Source organism: Rhinolophus sinicus, linkage group LG12, assembly GCF_036562045.2.
Source record: "Rhinolophus sinicus isolate RSC01 linkage group LG12, ASM3656204v1, whole genome shotgun sequence".
Taxonomy (NCBI): Eukaryota; Metazoa; Chordata; class Mammalia; order Chiroptera; family Rhinolophidae; genus Rhinolophus; species Rhinolophus sinicus.
In genome coordinates, this window is record NC_133761.1 from 9,372,093 (window position 1) to 9,393,849 (window position 21,757).

At 52.2% G+C, this 21,757-nt stretch overlaps 1 long non-coding RNA gene across 13 annotated transcripts in view; it reads right to left on the minus strand.

Moving 5' to 3' along the window:
• Positions 1-21,757, minus strand: part of LOC109443383 (uncharacterized) — a 242,668-nt gene that overhangs the window by 180,710 nt on the left and 40,201 nt on the right. For 9 of the 13 annotated variants that reach the window (XR_012490627.1, XR_012490628.1, XR_012490629.1 and 6 more), the window contains one exon: positions 1,906-2,267. This is a non-coding gene — a long non-coding RNA (uncharacterized LOC109443383). Of the gene's footprint in view, positions 1-1,905; positions 2,268-2,353; positions 2,372-3,254; positions 3,409-6,174; positions 6,444-21,757 lie in introns of those variants that run through there. The other 4 variants (XR_012490619.1, XR_012490623.1, XR_012490620.1 and 1 more) reach the window with 4 other exon arrangements.

Genomic DNA, 21,757 nt, shown 5'->3' on the forward strand with positions numbered 1-21,757 from the left:
GAGACAGGACTGTGATCCCAACCCCAATACATCCCAGGACCCAGCACAGTGCCCACTGCCTCCACACTGTGGGGGTCTGAGTTCTTAGGGAAAGTCTGTCTCTCCTAGAGGACAGAGAGGGCACCCTGTTCTAAGGACCCCAAGAGCAGTGCTCAACAGTAGGCAATGCTCAACACACACACACACACCCTACTCGGCTTCCTGCTCTGCCTTCTCTTAGATGAATAACCTTGAGAAAGTTGTATGACCTCTCAAAGCCTCAAAGTTTTCAACTGTAAAATGGGCACACCACAGCCCACCTGGTGGGACTGCTAGGCTCATTAAGTTATACAGATGTCAAAATGAAAGTGTTCCCCTTTTGTCTGTCCTCTTCAGGGAAACAAAGGAAACCACTAAGACTCGCTATCTGATCTAATCAACTATGATGCAATACATAAAATGCCTACTGTGTGCTTAGCCAGTGAGAAAGATAAACATGGTTCCTGATCTCAGAGATCACTTTCTAGTGTAGGAGAAAGACAAGAAATCAAGTCCCTTGCATAAAGGAAGAGAACATCCCCATGCACCTGGGAGCTGTGAACTAGAACAGTGTGGAAAAACCAACCGCAGGGCCGTTACTTCCATTAGGTGGTCAGGGGAAGGTTCTCAGACAGGTGCCACCAGGCATAAGTGGAACTGGGAATCCAATCAAAAGTGAACCCCAGAGCCCGCCCCAAGTGCGGTCTTGGCAGCCAAGTGCCACGTGGCCCCAGGTGACCTGAGCACTCAGGCCCTGGCAGTTTGAGCTGCCCTCCTGCAGTGGGCAGCCCCACACTAAGGCAACCTCACACCAACCTCACAGCTGCCAAGTCCTGGGGTGGAGGGGGGACAGTTCTCCTGCTCGTCAACTGAAGAAGCGCCACAGGCCTTTGTTGCCAAATCCAAGTCCAGCTGCTCCCTCCCCTCACGCTGGTACAAGCTCCTTTCCCTCACCTGCTGGTCACCTGCCACTCAGCTTTCCCATGGGCTCCAGAGACTGTGACCTTTGATCAACTGCCCATGCCAACTGGCAGTGCCCAGTTTAAAGTCCAGCACGGCCTGCCTGGCTCTGCTCCGAAAGCCGTTAAAAGCCCAAGTGACACCCAGGCTCCCCAGGAGCTTCCCCCCAACCAGCAGGGACCCCTCCCACGTGCTAAGTGCCTGCTGTGTGCCAAGCACAAGGCTGGCTGTCAGCACTGAGTCGCTGTGTGGTGACCCTTGACACCAATCTTGTGAAGAACATTACTTCACCCTGACAGAACCGAGAAGGGCAAGGAACCGGCAGTCACTTGCCCAGTGTCACACAGTGAGTACAGGTTAGAGATTCAAGCCCGGGTCCCTCAGGCCCCACAGGCACCCGGCTGACATCCAGCTCTAAGCACAGAGCCAAGAAATCGCCCCCCCCCCCGCACCCGCTCCACCCGCCCCGCCCCCACCACCACCTAGTGCTCCATTTACTCCCAGTGTCATAATTCATTAATGATCAGGTCTTAATTCACCCTCTCTGGAGCAGGAGCCACTATGTGCCAGGCATTATGTTGGATCTTCAAGACACACAGCCATGCAGAAGTGGTCCTGACCTTCAAGACATCTACAGTGTGACAGATAGAGACAGACACGAGAGAAAGGAGCATCAGTAGAAGGTGACAGGTACGATGACACGGTCAGCGAAGGAAAGAGGGGTGCCTTCCAGGAAGCACCTTTCCATTTCCCTCTATTTCCCCCAAGCACCAAGCTAGACACACAGAACGAGCTCATTAAACGCCAGCTCCTTTTGAGAGCCTGCCATGCCAAGTGACCTCGCTGCCACCAACCAGGCCAGAGTCACCGAAAGCCTGACGGAACATGCAGAAGATATGTGCACATGAGATGTGACACAGGACTTACGTTTCACAGGGAGCTGGACAGGGAGCTAGAGATATCCAACCAAACATTCCCATCCGAGATGAGGACAGAGAGCTCAGCCCTCGCAGGAAACGGTGGTCCTCTGTCCCCAGCAGCATCCAAGCTGCAGGAATCCACAAGGCACTCGGCCAGGGCCTTCCTTAAAATCACCTTAGCATCCAGAAATGGGCCGGGTATGTGCAATTCCAGGATAATGCTTCCACCAGCATTATTCCCCAGGCGGCTGAATATCACTGTAAATCCACACGGCTCAGAACAATCCTTGAAAGAAGCTCCAAGCAGCTGACAGGTGCGGCCATCATGAGAGACATCTTTCTGATTCCTTTCTGGTTAAAAGATCAGGCCTGGGGACGGAAAGAAGAAAAATCAGTCTTGTTACAATCAGGGTAGTCAGTTATTCTTTCTTTATACTTGTCCCTAATATACTTACAGGGGACTCTAAAAATAATGCCCTGTAGCTCTGGTGCCCAAACCGGGGTGAGACGGGAAACCAGGGGACCTTCAGGGGACTGCTGCTACCCATAGATACCAAAGACCTAGCAGAGGGGAAAACCTTCTGTGTAGCGCTGCTCAGAACTACCCAGGGAGGGCAGAGGGGGCTGAGGTACATCCATTATAAAGATGAGGACAGAAGGTTCCAGAAAGTTCAGGTGGCTGGCTTAGGGAGTTTATAGCACAGGCAGGCCTGGCACACAGCCCTGGACTCCTCTGCAAGGCTCAGAGGTCCCAGCAGTGAGCTGAGGGGGTTTTGGGTCAGCTGGGAGGAAGTAGTTCTTTGTCTTGTTTTGTTTTTTAAAGACAGCCATAAAGCCTTGGCATGACTCCAGGCCTTGTCATGAAGCGAGCAGTTCTTCAAGCAGGCCTGGGCCTGGGCCCTGTTTTCTTGATTCATTCAGCAATGACAGCACCTGCTAGGAGGCCGGCACTGTTCTAGCTCTGTGGCAATCCCTTTGTGTCCCCAACCCAGTGCACTGAAATTATTACGCAGATAAACTGAAGCACAAACAGGACCCACTTGTGACAATGCTGAGGGCTAGACGCCCCACAGTCCCCAGCCACCCACTGATAACAAAAACTGCTCTTTAAGGAGCACCCAGAGCGCTCCCTGCTAAACGTTCTGGCCACCACCTGATACAAACCCCTAACCACAACCACATTGGGGCTCCTGCTCCGTTTCCAGAGGAGGAAACGGGGACACAGACAGACAACTCCCTCGCTCCAAACTAGTAAAAAGGGAGCCCGAATGTGAGGCCAGCCTGTCTCCCAAGTCTGCACCCCGACCCACCACTCCACGGTGACGACTGAGGGATGTCTGTCCCCAACTGCCGTACCTGCTGGAACTTCTGATTGGGCATTTCATATGCATAAGAGTCCTCACTTAGGCCTCACAACAACCTGACGTGTTATAGACGATTCTGATTCCGATTTCAGAGATGAGATACCTGAAGCTCAGACACGGTCAGCGGCTTGCCCAAGATCACCCAGCTAGAAAACCAGAGAACAGGAATCAGCCCGTCTGGCTCCAAAGCCCATGACCTTGGTCATCACACCCACCGTCATCAACAGCAACTTGCTGCAATAACAAATTTTCAAACACTCAGTGGTATAAAACAACACAAGCGTAAGATCTTACAGTCCTGGAGGTCAGAAGGTTTTATTGAGCTAAAACCAAGGTGTCAACTGGGTTGTTCCTTCTGGAGGCTCTAAGAAGAATCTGTTTCTGTGCGGTTTCCAGCTTCTAGAGGCTGCCTCGGCTAACAGCTCCCCTCCCCCACCCTCAAACACAACAATGCAGCCTCTCTCTGACACTGGTCCCATCATCACATCTCTTCCAATGGACTCTTCCGCTCCCCTCTTCCACTTTTAAGGATCCATGTGAACGACTACCTTGGGCCCACCCAGATAACCCAAGGTAATCTCTCCATCTCAAGGTCATGAACTTTAACTACCATTTAAACCCACCTGACATAGCTTTTAGGCCCAAGAGAAAAATGGGTTCAAAAGGAAGCTTAAGGGTCTAAATATCAGCCCCTACAAGATAAGTAGACTAGTGGTTAAAATATTGAAGTTTGAAGTCAAACTACCAAATTGACTAGCTATGTTCCTCAGGGAAACTATTTTTAACCCTTATCTTCCTCGTCTATACAACGGGGGCAAATCACATCTACTTACTTCACGGAACTGCTGTGAGGTTCCATGAAATAATGAACATAAAGCACTGAGCAGGTGGCCGGGCACATGTTAAGAACCTAAGTCGCCATCATTTCCTGTGCCAAGTGGAAGAGAACTCCCGCACGCCCGGGGCAGTCTGTCCAGGACTCTCACCCTCGCCCTCTTCCGTCCTCAGCTCCTGCAGCAAACATCAAGAGGTGCCAGCCCAGGAGCAGCACCCCAGCAGAGTGTCAGGAGCGGGGCAGTAGTTTATGGTACCAGCCCCAGTCAACAGCAGTGGAGAGAATGGGGGACAGCCAGTTAAATATTTAGTGAGGCCCCTGGGCAAGTTGTAGCCAAGTTTGTTTTGTCTGGGTCGGGTACATTAAAGCTCTGTCACCTGGGGAAGAATTATTACATGCTCGGTTGAGAATTACTGCAGCAAATCGGTGGTCCCTAACCAAGGAAGGGCAGGGCTGAGGCTCAGGAGAGGAGGCCGCCCGCCATGGGGTCCCCCTGAAAGAATGCACGATGCGGGGCACTGCACTCCAGGATGTCTAGTCCTCTCGTGTCACCAAACAGGAACACTTTGCTCTCAGGGAGCATTTCCCTCTTCTCTGCTATGTGATTCCTTCCAGGTCATCTGCTCTTTCTGTAACAGGTCGGCCAAGACAGAAGAAACAGACAGTACCAAAGACGGGCTTTGGTGTGGAACTGGATTCAGCATAGGAGCTGGTGGACAGACATGCTGAAGAAAGACAAGCCACCACTTTGGGACACCATTCTGCGCTGTCCACTGATGCTGAACATACGTGCACCCTGTGAACCAGCACTTCCAGGCACAAACTCACAGAAACGCGCACATATGTTCACCAAAAGAGCTGTCTTAGGAGGTTCACAGCAGCTCCATTCATGACAGCCACACACCGGAAACTACTCAAACGCCCACCAGCAGTACAGTGGATTTTAAAAACACACACACCGTGGAGTATTATCAAGCAAGGAGAAAGACCTACAACTGTACACAACATATGCAAGCGTGTCACAAACGTAATTGTGAGTGAGAGAAGCCAGACACGAGGGAGTGCATTCTGATGTGACTGGCATTAAACACATACAGAGGTCAAACTAATCTATGCTGCTAGATGTCAGGACACGGTTTTCCTGAGCAAGTGAGTGGGGAAGGGACATTTGGTGACTACAAGGGGCCGGGGGGACTCCTGAAATGCTGGTGATGTTCTGTTCATCCAGGTGGCAGCTACGCACTGATATTCACCTGGGGACATGTGTGCTTGTCTCAATGCAGATCACCTCAATAATATGCTGGTTAACATTTTTTTATTTCTCCTGTGAAAATATGTTGCCGGGACATTGCAGGCTTCAGAACACCCCTCCAGGTTTGGGGATCAGCACCTTGTAGGTCTCCCTAATCTTCCGTATCTCCGTGCCCCACTGCCTCACCGCTGACCTTGTCCCTCAGAAAGCGCTGAGGGGGGATACGTGACAAACAAACACGCACAGGCCTGGTGACATGGAATTAGATGTGGAGTTGCCCCACAAGAAAATATGGCCCCCAGCCCCTTTCGCTTAGCTGAGTCGCACGCTCTCTCTTCTCTGCCTCCTGGGCTGTCAGACCCAAATATGTCATTTCCTTCTTGACACTCCCTACCAGGTGTGTCCACCAGCTGACTCCCCCTCCTGTAGTAGACATTTTGAAGAAAAAAGAAAAACAGGGTGCCTCTATTTCCTACCCAACATCAAGGTAGCCTCACTGTACCCCAACATCCCCTAAATGCTCTGGTAACTGGCAGACTTAAGGAATCCTGGGTTGGCACAGACTGGTGACTAGGTTATGAGGTACAGAGATGGAAAGCCAGGGCAGGAAGTCCCTGGCACCAATGCTGTGACAGAAACATATATATAGTTTGTAGCGGAAACCACAGAGCGTGTCACCTACGGTGCGTGGGGCTGTGTTGTCCCCTCTCTCTGCTTCTAGGTCTCCTCGACTGTGTGTTTCCTGTCTTTCCCTCTCTGGCAGCGGCATCAGTCATGTTGTTAATTTTAGGATGAGCAAGAGTCAGCAGGTGTTGATTTTCATACCTCTGAAGCCGAGCCAAGGGCAGCTACCTTGGCTGGACGGATGGTGAAGCAGTTCTCTGAGGGGCGCATGGAGTCAGCAAAGCTCTCACACCCTTCGCTTGCCCCACTTTCTCTTTCTCTCAGGTCTGTGAGGTAAGATGTTTTTCATCACTGATGCCACAACGGAGGTGTCTATTTTATCTTTTTATGACAACGGGAGAGGCAGCAATGTCTCTGGCCGGGCTCCCATTATTCCTGTGTGATACCCCAAGCGCTGGGGCCCGCCTCACCTGGGGAGATAAATCAAGGAGATTTGTTCCCAGGGAAAGCGGCCGCTGTCCTCCTGCTGACAGGCCCTATTTTTGCTTCATTTCAGTTTCTCCCCAAGGGGTGCTGGGAGGACAGGGATCAGAGCTTTGCAATTCCCGTGCCTTCCAGTACACTCTCCCCCTTGCACTCACCGGATTCTCTTTCAGGGGATGGGGAATGAGGTGGGAGCTTGGGAGGCCAAATAAACCAGGGTGTGAATCCCAATAATGCCACCAGCCACTGGCCACAGGCACAGCCCTGAGCTCTTGGAAAGTGGTTCCTCATCTGTGTGATGAAAGCAAGGAATCAAATCCGTGTCCCCTGGGGCTCATCGTGGAGGAGAGGCTGTATGGAAAGTGCTCGGCACATATCCCTGCCCCAGGCGGGCTCCCAGCTCACACAGTGTCAGATCAACGTCCATGACAGCCCTGACCAGCCAGCACTGTTGCGATTCCCACCATGACGCTTGGGAGATGCAAGCCGAGCCCAATCCCACTCACTAACGTTACTGTGCCAGAGACAGGAGGTGACGAGGTGACAAGCGAGCCCTCCCACGGCCAGGCACCTTCATCCACATTATGTCACAGAGCCGTGCTTACAGCTGTCACACTGGTGAGGCACACGGATGAGAGCTGTTCTTTAAAAATACTGACATTCGGGTTCTGCCAGGCTCCCAAGCCCGCACAGGCCTTGAGAACTCAACAGATGCTCAGTGAGTGTGGGCTGGGGCCGTGAATGATTAATCACAGCTACACAGGGTGCTCACCATGTCAGGTGCGGCGCTGGGAGCTGAAAATCACGTCGGTGCATAAAGACAGGATCCCTGCCTTCAGGGAGCTTCCGGCTGCACGGAGAGACCCAGAGGCGCAAACATGCAGACGGTGCGTGTCCCTGATCGGTGACAGGTAGGCATTGGTGACGCCCCTGGTTACCACAGCAGGGCAGTGGGTGCTGGCGTGGCCGAGGAGAGGCTGGACCACACTGGATGCGAGAGGCCCCAGCAAATCAGAGTATGAGAAATCTTGAAAATAATCGGGTTCCATTTCCTAACCAATAGCTGAGACATGAGGCCACGAGAGGTAAAGTGACTCACCACAGTCGCCCAGCCGAGACCTGCAGGATGCAGAATGAGAAGGTGGGCTGGGCACACAACGTCTGGGAGAGGACGTGACCCTTTTAGCCTGGTAGGTGCAGCGGCGCTGTCCGCAGAAGGTGGCATGACCAGAGACCTGGCAGAGCAGGTAAGAACCACATCTCCTGCATGCTCGCTCCAAGAGCGTTGGTGATAGTAAGTCATGGAACCTCAACAAGGTGAAGTATCAACTCCTTTCAAATGAGAACCTTGGGGCACAGCAGGCTGGTGCCTAAATCCTGCAGGCAGTTGGAGACGGAGCTCGGAGATGAGCCGGGCACTCAGCCTCCAGAGCCTGTTTGCTCGGCCACTGGGCTGTCCTGCCTTTAGAAGAATTATATAGTGGGAAAGACTGGGGGCAGGGTGACAGGATAAAGAAGGTTCTGGAAGCCAAAGATGGAGAGGGCAGAGGCTCGGTTGCTGGAAAAGGCGATGAACAGAGACTTCCGATGCATCAACGGTATCTCCCATCACACTCTGACCAGAATGGCCCCACCTCAGTGGCCTGTCAGTGGGCCCCAAGTCTCGCTCTTTTCCCTGCAGTAAGTCCATCGTGTTGCCCAAGACATGCTTCTCCAGATGGCTTCTGGTCAGAAGGGGAAGAGCGTACAGCTCTGGCTGGGAGCCATGACGTCATTCCCACCAGACTCAGGGCTGTTGTGATCGGAGCCCCCGGGGAGGTGCGTCTCCCCATAACTGACCCCTGACTGCTTCTCCCCACCTGCAGGCGACAAGAGAAACGCTCCTGCGGAAACCTGGGAGCAGTGTCCAGGTAGAATGTGTGCATTCTCACGAACGGTCCTGCAGACCCACCAGGACTGAGGCCCCACCCGTTACAGGAACACAGCTGTCCTCATAACATGTCCCTGCGGGACCTCCCAAGAGCTTTCCTGTTCATTAACTAGACCTGACCTGCGAGGAATAGCAATAGCCATTTTAAGAGAGAGAAGAGGCAGACAGACAAACAGACCTGGGTCGCGGCAGGGAAGGGAGGAAAGAGAAGGACACAAGGAGGGGATTCCAGGCCAAGTGTCCGCCAGCACTTTACAAATAGACCAGGGTGGGAATTTCAGCTCCAACACTTGGTAAAGAGCTGTGAAACCTTGAGCCTCACTCTTTGAGAATCTATACCCAAATCTGCAAAATGGGTCCTGCCTTGCACAGTTAGGGGGACGATAAAGAGAAAACCTACATAAGCCCTTTCATATCCTCCATGAAGGAAACCCTTCCATGTCATCAGCTCACCTCCACTCTCCTTTACAGCCTAATGGTGATTAAGATACTGAAACGAATCGTGAACGAGGTCCTTCTACAAACGACAAACCTTAAAAGTTTGGGTTTCGTTTTGCTCTCTTTTTAAGTTCCTTCTGTTTGTCTTTGCCCACAAAATCCTTTAGGGAAAGGTCAGCAGAAACCCAAGTCTCAATCAAATCCCCATGACGAGGAGGGCACCGTGCCATGGAACTGAGCCATCGCGCAAGGAGTCAAGGACAGTTGTTACAGGACAGGAAGACCTCACACTTGAAGACTCAACAGAGAAGGTCTAGGGCCCATGTGTTCTCCAGAAAAGTAACTCTGAAGGAGACTCAAGCTCTCACACAGTGGTGGGGGCCGGCCTGAAAAGCTTTGAATCGCCTTAAAGAAACAGGCCCTGAGACATCATCCATGTGAGGACCAAGACAGCAAAGCTGCCGTGGATGGGCTCCAGGACCTTGGGGAGCTCCCTACAGACCTGGAGTGGTTTTCATGGATGGATCACATGGCCCGAGAGGCATGCAAGTTGGAAAGAAAGAAAAAAAAAAAAAAATGCTCAGAGTAGGGGTAGGGGGTGATGCCCAAAGAATGGAGAAAAACGAGAAATAGCACTTACCACCTATCAGAGAAGAGGCCCCTTTTAATTCCCCCCATTTAACCCTGGTTAATGCTCACAACCCCGGAGACAGGTCTCTTTCTTTATCCCAGAGCTACAGAACCGGCAGCCTGGGAAGGGTAGGCACCTTGCCCGAGGTTACACAGGTAGCAGAGGTGCACCTGAACCCAGGCCCGTCAGACTGCAAGTCTTCGCTGGGTCCATCATCACATCAAACCCCGGCCTCACTTTGGGATCTGAGCACCCTGAGCTCCTGCTGTCTCAAGGGCTGGAGAGTTGGCTTCCACCTGGCAAGCCTGCTACACCTGCCCTTTCCCACATCCCACAGTCCCACAACCGCCATAATCACCACCTTTGTTCCAAGTCCTCTGTAAAACCTGGATTAGCTGGGCTTCCGGGGAGGTCACGCTCCTGACTGCGGAATGCATTTCTGACTTTCACGGAAACAAGTCTTGGCTTCGGGTCGCACAGGCACATTTCACTAAGTAAACTCTGGCAACATCTGCTTTGCCCACAGGACCCAGGGTCAATCCAAAGTGGAGGGAGTGGGGCAAGAGGAAAAGGTGAGAGGACGAAATGCAACCAGCTGGGAGCAGGCACAGTCAGCCATGCTGGGCTGTCCCCCAAGGGCCCCACGGAAGGCAAGGAGCTGAAAACTTCCAGCAAGTGACGTGGAAAAGCCTAACGGCTTACACTGTCCTCTCCTCTCCCCCTTCCCCCGCACTCAGAAGGCAAACCCTGCTTACATCCCAGCCCACCAGCATACGAGGGTCAGGGATGGAAAGAAGGCATGTGCAACACGAACACTATCTAGGGAAAGAAAAGAGAAGAAAGGAGGCAAGGGAAGAATGAAAAACTAAGCAGCAGAAATATTAACTCGTTAAAAACATGTCAGAACAGCAGTCCAGAAAAGAACGCTGATTTGGGGAACGTAAGTCTCCAGAGCTCTGTGGGAACTAACTCTCTCTCTCTCTCTCTCTCTCTCTCTCTCTCTCTCTCTCTCTCTCTCTCAGCCATTCAGGGGTGTGTATGTGTGTGTGTGTGAATCACTCCACAGTTAGCAAGTGCCTTCATGCTACTAGACCCACATTAGGTTACCTGTGCCAGTGGACCTCACACCTCAGTGCACCATAGAATCACCTGGGGGCTTGTTACAATCCAGACCCCAGAGGTCCACCCACAGCAATTCTGGTCAGAAGGTCTGGCGGGGGGTGGGGGATCCACTCACAGGTCCTGGGTGACAATGGTGCAGGGACGCCCAGAACTCACTGAAAAAACCCTGCTTCAGGGGCTGACTGCTTTCTGTCTACCTCTGAGATGAAGTGATGTGAGTGGTTGTAGCTGGGAGGGGTGTGAGGGGCCCACACCCACCCTTACTGAGCACGCTTCTGTGCCAGCCCCATGCCTGGCTCCCCGCTCTCAGGGTCTCGCTTTGTCCACACCCACTCTCACAAGCAGTCACTAGATGCTTTTTACACGTGAACAGAGAAGGCTCGCCAGCGTGGCTTGTCCAAGGTCATCTAATTAGGAAGTAGCAGGACTTGGAATTTCCCTTTGTCTCCAAGGGGGAAATAAAAGGAAAGGAATACACTCTCAATTCTGAAAACACGAAGTGCTTCAGAGGAGAGAAAGGAAATGGACCAGAACAAAGAAAAGGAAAACAAATGATTGAGCACTTACTACCTGCCACACCTCTCTTTTATTCCTTCAGATAAAGTCCAGGGAGCATGCAGTCTCGAGGGACACCCCCTGGTTCCCACAGACATAACACAGGGAGGAGAAACAGATCCCAGATGGCGAAAGACGGGATGATCCACAGTCACACGGTAAACGGATGAAAGAGTTGAGACTAAAACCCAGCACTCAGATTTCTCCCCCAGTCACCATACAAAACTCAGTCGAGCTCACCACACACCTCATCATTTCCTACTTTCTCTACAACACACCCACAGGCACCCAAAGGGGCATGACCAACGAAACCCGCGTGGCGACAGCACACAGCACCGCGGCATAAGCCATGAGGAAGATGAAAACCATCCTTTGGGGGTGAACAGGGTCACACGACACATCTAATCCCATCACTTCTCTGGGCCAAACCCGCAGGATTATAGTCAACTGCTCATGAACGGGCCAAAGGTAAAGCTCACAGCTAACACTTAGGCCTCCTAGGTCACAGGTACCGTACATCTCGGTCTCTCAAAGCCCCTACCAGGCAGGTACCAAGCCCATCCCCATTCCTCCAGCTGAAGAGGATGTTTCCATAGACATTTCCAGAGCACCTATCGACTGAGGACCGCAGGATGAAAGTGTCAGTGTCACAGCAGACTTCATCTTTCCTTCAATCAGCAAATATATACTGAGCGCCTGCACCTGAAGGGCAGCTCATGCTCTCATCCATCTACCTTCTCCCTGGGGAGGGAGGTGGGCTCTGTTGGCAGCTGTCTTAGGAATCCTTCCTCGCAGCTTCCTTGCTTCTGCAGGTTCCCTGCAGTGCTCTGCTGTCCTTGCCCTGTAGCTGCATCACTCCAATCTCCACCTCTGCTGTCATGTGGCCTCTTCTCTGTGTCTCTACAGAGTGTTCATTCTTCCCTCTGTGTGTCTGTCTCTGTGTTCTCTCCTCTAAGGACACCAGTCATTGGACTTGGAACCCACCCTACTCCAGTATGACCTCACCTTAACTAATTACATCTGCAAAGAACTTACGTCCATATAATGTCACATTCTGAGGTTCCAGCAGACTTAAATGGGAAGGGGGAGGAGAAAGGATGTTATTCAACTCAGTACGGTTGTCTATTGTGATCTTCTACTAGCCAACAAAATCTGACAAACATTCTCAAACTTTGGGGTTATGGAGTAGCAGGGAACGGTACAAATAACCAGGTCCTCAAGCTCTCAGGCACTGCCGTTTGGGTGGAGGGGGATCCTAACGGAAAATAAACAATGGTTGTTGTCTAACGTTTTCTCTGTTCTTCTGACTTTCAATGTTAGTGCAACCCTACAAAGCTCCATACTGAGTAATGAGACTTAAATAATTAACACTTGAAAGCATTAGCATCATTCTGTTATTTAATAATCAGGAATAATCATGCTGGCTGCATGATTTACTAACGTGTCACACGCACTCGCAAGCTTGTTGCGTCATTCGCTGGATGCCATCTTGAGCCTGGCCCCCAGGCCTCTGGTCACCACCATCTCTGCCATCGGCACTGTCTCAGACCACTGCAAGCAACCCCCACATACAAAGTACACGCTGAGGACACAGCAGTGCCGACGGGGGATGGGTGTGTCTGGGGGAATTTTAACTCCTTCAAGTTTAGCACACATTTCACAAGTAAAGAGGTGGCATTACAAAAGATAACCATGTGAAGAGGAAGGAGGACCAGCATGCAAAAGTACAGAGGGTGCCAAAAAAATGTGTACACATTTTGTTTTTAAAGATTTTTTTATTGGGGGAGGGGAACAGGGCTTTATTGGGGAACAGTGTGTACTTCCAGGATTTTTTTTTTTTTCCAAGTCAAGTTGTTGTCCTTTCAATCCTAGTTGTGGAGGGTGCCGTTCAGCTTCAAGTTGTTGTTCTTTCAGTCTTAGTTGTGGAGGGCGCAGCTCAGCTCCAGGTCCAGTTGCTGTTGCTAGTTGCAGGGGGCGGAGCCCACCATCCCTTGCAGGAGTCAAACCGGCAACCTTGTGGTTGACAGCCCACTGGCCCATGTGGGAATCGAACCGGCAGCCTTCGGAGTTAGGAGCACAGAGCTCCAACCGCCTGAGCCACCGGGCCGGCCCCTGTGTACACATTTTAAGAATGGAAAAAACTGTATGAAAATTGTACTAGTCGATATATACTGCTAACATAAGATGAATGCAAGTCCCATTTGACTTCTGCAATTACAAGAGGTGCTCAAAGTGGTTACCATCAGCGTCCAGACACTTCTGATGATGGCGAACTACTGCTTGAGCAACACTGACCAACTTGTATGCATTGTTTTTGGCACACCCCTTGGTATACATGCAGGACCATTAAAAAGATGGCACTGATTCAAATGATGGGAAACTACTTAAATAAACGACGATACATCCACACAATGAAATGCTATCTAGTCATGTAACTAAGCCCCATATTCTGGAAATACTCAGAGCATTTACTTCTGGGTAATGGGACTAATATTTCTAATTGTCCACTTTTCAGAGTGGAGAAGGCCACAGACACTAAGGCCACACTGCCTGCTCTTTACCAGATAGCGGCTCTGTCACCGCCACATGTCACCTAACCTCTGTGTCTTAGTACCACCTCCTCCCAGGACTGCTATGGAACGAAATTAAATGAGTTAATATTTGCAAAGGACTTACCACAGCTGCCTAGTTCATAAGAAGTGCTATATAATTCCTTGTTAAACAAAATAAGTATTTACTTTACAAGAAAAAAAATATTTAAAAAGTCAAGGAAAAAACTATTGGTAGACTGGGACAGAAAGGACCACAGAAGCCCAAATACTGCTACCAGGGCTAAGTTGTAGCCTGGTCTGGTATTTTTCCTTTATAATGGTTTCTGGTAGACATTGCACCCTCAGAGAAGGCACAGTTTCCAGTCACGAGAAAGCAGTACACAGTCTTTTATTGGGGGGTGAAGGGTGGGTGACCAAGGACCTCTGGCACATTGACATCAAAAGAGATGCTCCACAAGGGGTGACAATTCAGAAGGTCCTGGTTTCAGGTCTTAGGACTCCCCAGCCAGTCTCCTTCTCTACAACCCACCCCTGCCCCCAACTCACACATGCCCCAGGCGCCTACACACTCACACACACACACACACACACACACACACACACACAAACTGCATAAACAGTAAGACTGCACAGCCTCACGGGCTGGCCGCAAAGTTCGTTTTTCTCCTAGAGCCCAGGCCAGGCCAGAGGGCATTGCCCTCCCCACAGGGCACCCTCCAGGAGCACCTGAAAGCCTGGCATTAGGAGCGCTGCTCCTTGTTCTTCCAGCCAGGTGGCTGTGTGCTGGCCAAGCCCAGGGTACTGCAGAGGAATGGGAATGGCAAGATCAGAGATAATGCCCCCCCACAAAATTCCTCCCCTTCCACCCCTCTAGCTGGGGAGGAGTGAGTGGGGGTGTTCCCCAAGGAGGAGCTGATGGGTTGGGTTTACACATTAAGAAGCTGCCAGGCTGCAGAGTCTAGGGCCCCCTCCTCCTCCTCCTCCAGCAAATGAGCCCCTCCCCTTTATCCTCCCTGACAACGTGACCTTGGCTGAGGCCACAAACAAGCCCAGGCAGCATCCCCAGCCATTCCTGGCATGCTGGGTGGCTAAGCCGGCAAAGGCCACAGGCAGCCCTGGAGCAGCACTGAGGAGGGCAGCTAAGGGCAGCTGAGCCAGGCTCTGGGCAATCCACTGGGTGGAGCCTGGCCCTTCGGGCGAGCAGCCCACACTCGTTCAGGTACCTGCCAGGCCAAGCTGATGACAACAGGGGCGCTGTCCTGGCTGGGGTTTAATGAGGCTTTAATGTCATTCGACACAGTGAATCCAAGCCTTACACACACACACACACATATACACACATGCGTACAGTGTTAGTGACAAACCCCTCACAGATACAACGGGCCCTCTCCTAACATGGCCCCAGGCCTCTAAAAGATGGACCTCAGGGCTCCACAATGGTATATGAATCTAGGCGAGTGTGCAGAATACAACAATACCAGTCTGCCCCATGAATGCCTGTGTTCACTAGCAACTAACTCAGCTCCCACGAGAGCTAAGGTCTCAGCAGCAGCTTCTGACACCTCTTCACGCCCCCTCCCCCCAACCCCAGGGAATGGTGGGCTCCGCTCTCCCTGTCCCCACCACCCCAGGCTTGCCCAGCCTGACCTGGCGTCCTCCTTTAGGCAGGGGCCTCCTTCATTCCCCTGCTCACCCCTAGGCTCCCAGCAGGTGCTGAATGAGGTGGGAGTGGGAAGGGACAGTGAGGGAAAGCCAGGAAGGCCCAGTGCGTGTATTCCAAAGGGAACAGACGGGGCCAGGGTCACCTCCATCCAGCCCCCACTGCTGCCTGATATCCCTTTCCTGTGGGTCAGGGCAGGAAAGAGGACGGGGTAGGGGTAGGGGTGGTGGCCACATGCCCTGCACAGACACCTCAGGAGGACCCTGTCAGCGGGAGGTGCGATATGTGTCCAGGAAAGATCGAGAAGGGGCTGGAGCACGGCCAGCATGCCGGACACGCTCCTCACTAATGGCTAAGGTGTACTTGCAGAGTGCTCCCGAGATGCTTAAAGACATACCGAACTCCAACAGACCAGCAATTAAAACTGAAAAGAGCAGGGCGGGAATGGGAGGGGTTCCACCACCCGAGGCACCCTGACACCTGCCTTCCCAGGCTGCCAGAGCCAAAGGCTGGGCTGTCAGAGGGAGAGGTGCTGAGCATTTGGCATGTACACGGGAGCTTTTATCACATGATCTCAGCACATCTGGTTACTCAAGTCACCCCTGCCAGGTCACGAGGTAGGCCCCGGCGGCCCCAGTCACCTGTACGGGGTTGCCTACCCGTACCACACCCAAGAGGACACTTCACTGTGACGGTCTCCAGCTCCCACGCCCCACGGTGCATGCCACACAGTGTGGCCATCAAATGCGTTATCCATCACCACCTGCTTCCTAGGACTCTAGGAACAAATTACCGCAGGCTCAGTGCCTTCAACGCACATCAGTTTACTATATTACCGTTCTGGAGAGAAAAAGTCCCAAAGACCCTCACTGAGGGTCAGCAGAGCTCCATGCTTTTCTGGAAGGTCTGAGGGGATCCCCAATTCCTCGCCTATCCAATCTCTTGAGGCTGCGCCCAAACTTTGGCTCGTGGCCCCTTCCTCCATCTTCAAAGTCGGCAACGTCTCTTCTCACGTTGCACTGCTCTGACCTCCTCTTCTGCCTCCTTCTTCCACTTTTCAGGCCCTTGTGATAAGACTGGAGCCCTCAGAAAACCCAGGACAATCTCCGTGTTCCAAGCTCAGCTTTCAATCCACCTACAACCTTAATACAACTTTGGCCATATACCATGTTGTTCCACCGATGAGGATGGGAACACTTTTGGGGACACTGTTTTTCTGCAGGCCACATCCATATTTACGCCAAACCCCAGGCTGCTCACTCAATACCCACAAAACCCCCAGAAAAGCAGGCCCCCAGATTAGCACCTACCACCTCTGCCCCCTGAAAACGCCTGGGTGGCCCTGATCTCAGCAGCTCCTGGATGGTTCCAACCTCCTCTGCGTTCCAGGGATCTGCCCCCAGCTTGTGGTGCAGTGACCCTCCTTCGTGCCCACCTCACAGATGAGTAAACAGTGGCCAGAGCCTCCCTGGGCCACACAGCTCCAAGCGGTGGGCCTGGGGCTGGCACATGGGTCCCCACCTCAGCACGCTCTCCACGACCCCATAGGAACCCAAGGCCTCGGACCAGTTCTGGACGTGTGTGTTTCACCTCCTGCCGGGGTCCCGTCCAGCACAGGGGCGGCCTCTGGTGGGTGGGAAGACCTCCAGCTTGACTTCTTATTGACTCCCTGGAGAATTTCCTAACGTTAGAAATGTTCTGTCAAATTCAATATGGGTCAACTATGACAATGGATAGTGGGGAGCACGAAAGGAAACCAATATGCACTGAGCACTTGCTAAGTGCCAGGAAGCGTCCCACACTCACTGAATTTGCCCACAAACCCTGGCAGGGGGCCTAATGAGTTCACTTTACTGACAGAAGGCTGGGTCTCTGAGCAATCAGCAGCATGGCCACGCTCACACGGCAGAGGATTGGCAGTGCCCCTTTTGGAGCTGGCTGGCTTTCTCCCCTCCACCACGAGGCCTCCCCCATCCCTGCTTACCCAGGAACCAAGCATTCCAACCCTACAGGGAAGTTATCTAACCAGCTGATCCCCGTGTAGACTTTCTCTTCCTCCCCACCCCCAGCGCAAACCCACACCCCACCTGCGGCTTCTCCTGCCAGCACGATGGGCCCTGGAGTGGTGGAACCAGAGTTCTCAGTGGGTTTCATGCCTCGGCTTGTGACGAAGGAAGCTTCTTTCCCCTTTCAGGGCAAGCCTGGGGAAGCTACGCCGGGTGCAGAGTGTAGCCAAGCAGAGGACGCAGCCGGCTGTCACTGGGTACTCACCTGGAAGCCATTGCCAACCTTTCCCCTAGATCTCTCTCTGTCCTTGTGGAGCCAAAATAGCCCGGAATGACGGATGCCAGTGGGGCATGGGAGCAAGGCCCTGCCACGCCAGACAACCTTTGCTCCGCTCACCCAGACACCAAAGCAAAACCCTGACCACAGGTACACAGGGTCTTATGGGATGCGGGGCAAAGGTGGGATCCTACACCTGGCCAAGTCCTGGATTGGCCGTGTCCAAGCCGCATGGCCTTGGGCAAGTCACTCTACCACTCTGGTCATTCATTTCCAAAACTGCACTAGGGGCTCGGGTAACACATAGGAAGAGACATGGTCCCTGCCCTCAAGAAGATGTGATTCCCTCAGAAAAGCAGGCATTAAACAAATGTTCACATGAACACCCACTAAATTAGAAATTGCTGCTGATGCTGTAAAGGACCCAACCCCAACCCCACCTCATAGTTAATCTGGGGGTTCCAGGTAAAGGTCTTTGATGAACTGCCATTTATCCTGACACCTGAATGCAGGACTTGCTATTTGCTTATGAAAAAAAGAAAGGAGGAGAAAAATAAGCTCCTAGGCAAATACCACTTAAGTGGGGACATTTAAAATGGACAACAACTGCCAAGATGAATGAGCCAAGTCCAGCATTTACTTGCAAAGCAGGATTTTGCTACCACAGTCAGAATGCAGATTTGCCAAGTCCCCCATAGAAATGGAGGTGCCCAGGCCTGGAAGAGCATGCCTAACAAAGAGCCCCATGTGGCTCCCCATTCCCTCCCACCTGCAAAATTCACAGGTTAATCAACACAGATCTTACTAATCAGTGGGGAAAAAAATCTGCTAACACCCCAAAGGGAATGGACCGGGTGACAAAATACAAACAGGCAACACACATGAAAAGCTGGTCAATCACACCAGACATCAGAGAAAAGCAACGAGAACATCCTTTTGTCTTGGGGCCCGAGCTTCTCACATTAGCTCCATTCCAGCTGTAGGGTCTGTTGCAGTAGTTACGATGCTCAAATTGTAGGAGCCCTTCTCAGCAACGCCCTCCTAGCACTGCCTGCCGAGTGGGCACTGGGGAAACATCCCTCCAAAGACATCTGACAGAATGCATCGAGGCTCTGTGAAGCGCCTCCTATCTTTCTGGGGGGCCCTGCCAAGAAAACCACCAGGGGTGCATGAAGAGGTTTGTGTGTTACAAACGGCAAAGGCAGGAGGAACCGTGATGGCCAGCAGGGCTGACTTAGATAATGAAACACTCTGGCAAGCACAAAGCATGCAGGCCTAGGTGAGGCTCCTTGAACCACCTTCCTCACCTCTCTCCCAAGCCCACATAGACAGGGCTCACCTCCACTGGAAAGGAGAAACTAGCTACGGGGTACCTTTCCTCTGCAGGTGCACGATGACAGCTGGCACAGCCACTCGAAACCAGTATTAAAAACCCTGAGTGACACCAAGAAATGGTCATATAGTGTGAAGTAAACAAAGTCAAGACATGAAACCATATGGCAGCCGGAAGCAAGAGGTGAAGAGTAGCTATTGCCGAGGGTCAAGGTTATAGGTGACCTGTCTCTCCTGCTTTGTTTTGCTTTTATTTTTTCTGCTTTTATGTTATTTTATTTTCTGCCTGTATTTTTCCAACATTTCTACAAATTCAGCATGCTCAGGGTAAAAAAATAAAAGAAAAAGAAAAAAGAAAAACAAAACAGTTTGTCTGCCTGTTAAGTTCCACTCAATTCTGTGATTGGGGCCTGAGTGATGGTAGAACTGAAGGGGCCAACTCAGAACTATTCTGCCAGGGTACGACCCTCCTCACACCACAGGGGCACGTGTTTCTCACAGCAGCGGCTTCCTAACCGGCCCAAGACTAGAATTGTGGCCCAAACGTGGGGGCGAAGGAACTCACTTCTGGAAACGGCAGTAAAGGAAGCAAATTAACAGCTACCAAGCATGCGCTGTGTGCTGGGCCCAGGGATGGAAAGGCAACAAAGATTTAACAAGCTTTCGAAGTGGGGCCTCTGGCCTGAGTCCATTGATCTCCTACAGTTCTACTAATTCAGGGTCTTGGGATCTCCATATTCACCTTGAGCTCCTCCCTCTGGGCCCCAGGGGCCTCAAGAATCAATTCGTCCTCCAAGATGGAAGGAGGCTGGGTGGAAGGATGGATGATCACACAGAAGAGTTGCTGGGTGGAAAAGTGGTTGAACGGGAGGATGGTTGGACGGGAGGCTGGCTGCACTGGAGTGAAACACAGGGGATAGTTGGGAGAAAAAAATATGGCAGGATGGGAGGAAGCGTAGAAGAGAAGCACAGATGGAGGAACAGACAGAAGCACAGGAGAAAGGAGACAGTGTGGTGAACTCATGAGGAAGAGTTGAGGTAAGAGTTTCCCAAACAATACAACAGCAGCAGACAGAGGAGAAGAAAGGCCGGGGACATCCCCCAAGTTCACATCTTGACTGTGGGGCACCGACAGCCATTTTGAACATGTGTCAATGAGAAGGGTCCTCTGCAGGGAGGGTCTCTGCCTAGAGGAGGTCACACAGCAGGAGGGACAGAAACAGCCACAAGGCAAAGTGATCAACAGGAGACTGAGTCTCAGGGGCGAGCACATCTTATCTACAAAGACGACCTGCCAGGGGGCAACCCACCAGCCTGGAGTCTCCCCATGGCTCTCCCCAGCCCTAAGTTCCCAGAAATCCTTTCCTCCATTGCTCCAGTCTGGGATTCCCAGACCTCTGGAGGTGCCTTTGGGGAGCAGCCATCCCCAGCCCCACACCGCACCCCAGCGCCCACACCTGGGAACCAATTCTGCCAGGAAGAGGCCTTCTTCCTGCAGCACCTACTTCCACTGCCAGAACCTGCTCGTCCTCTCCTCGCCTGGCAACCAGGTGCCTTCACAGAGCCGCCTGGCATTTCCAGTAAGTCGCCCTGCCCAGATTCGCACACACCGCTCCCCGCAGTCCCTGAGGCACCACCACTTCTCCTCACTGCTGGCAGCTGTGGGCCCGTCACGGGGCCCTGCACGAAAGGATTATGTCACCAATCAGCTTGTAGAGCGGCATTATTTTTGGGGCTCACCACACCCAGATAATACAAGCTTCAGGAGGAGGGAGATGACACATTTAAGGAGGGAAGAGAAAGCCATCTCCCCTCAGGACTTGTGACTCAGCCTCTCTACTTGTAGGAACAAAGAAACAGATGATGGCTGAGGACCTGCCCTGTACCAAGCACTTTGCGCACGAGAGCCTCATTCAAGAACCTTTGGCCTAGATGGTACTGCATCCATTTCATAGATAAGGAAACTGAGGCCAGGGCAGGTTACATAACTCGCAGGCCTCAGATCAACCCCAGGTGACTCTACCGCCCAGATCTGACTTTGCACTGACGCCTCCAAGGCCAGCACTACCTCATGTCTCCTCAGTCTAGAGAGAAAGCACAGAGGTGCTGAACAGGATCGGATGGGGCGTCAGAGCTGCGTGAACAGTCCCCAGGCTAGCAGTGGGCATGTCTGCCCCAACCTCACAGCTCCTTATGTACTATGGCCGGCACTGTGTTGGCCACTTAGTGAGAAGTAGTCCAGGGTAGTAAAGAGGAAGCAAGCTCCAAAGACAGAGCTCCCATTCTGCGTCTGCCGCTGTGTGGCCAGAAGCAAGCTACTGAACCTACATACAGGTCCTCAGTGAAGAGCCTGTACCCTCACGCCTGGCACGACGGCCATCCAGGAACTGCTGGTTCTCATTCTGTCCTCCACTTCCTAATAAGATAAGAACCCACACTTCGTCTTTGGGTTCTGACGATGTGAGACTACAGTTAAGGAGTTGGACAGCCACGCCGTCCACGGCAACTGTCCCCCAGGAGACCACTCACTGTCAACAGGCAGAATCACATGGAGAGGAAGAAAAATACTTGGGTTGTTTGCCTCATTGAAAAGGGCCATGAGCAAGGAACCTTCAGGTGTGGTACCTAGAGAAAAAGGAAGAGACAAGAGCACCACTGCTCTGCGTTCGATTTCACTCAGGACGCTCTCGTGGGCCAGCCACACAGTTCTAGAAACCGGCATCTCAGTCATTCTTGTACAGAAAAGTGCCCTGAAAGTTCAGTCAAAACCAGAAACCCCTCCCTCGGCATCTGGCCTT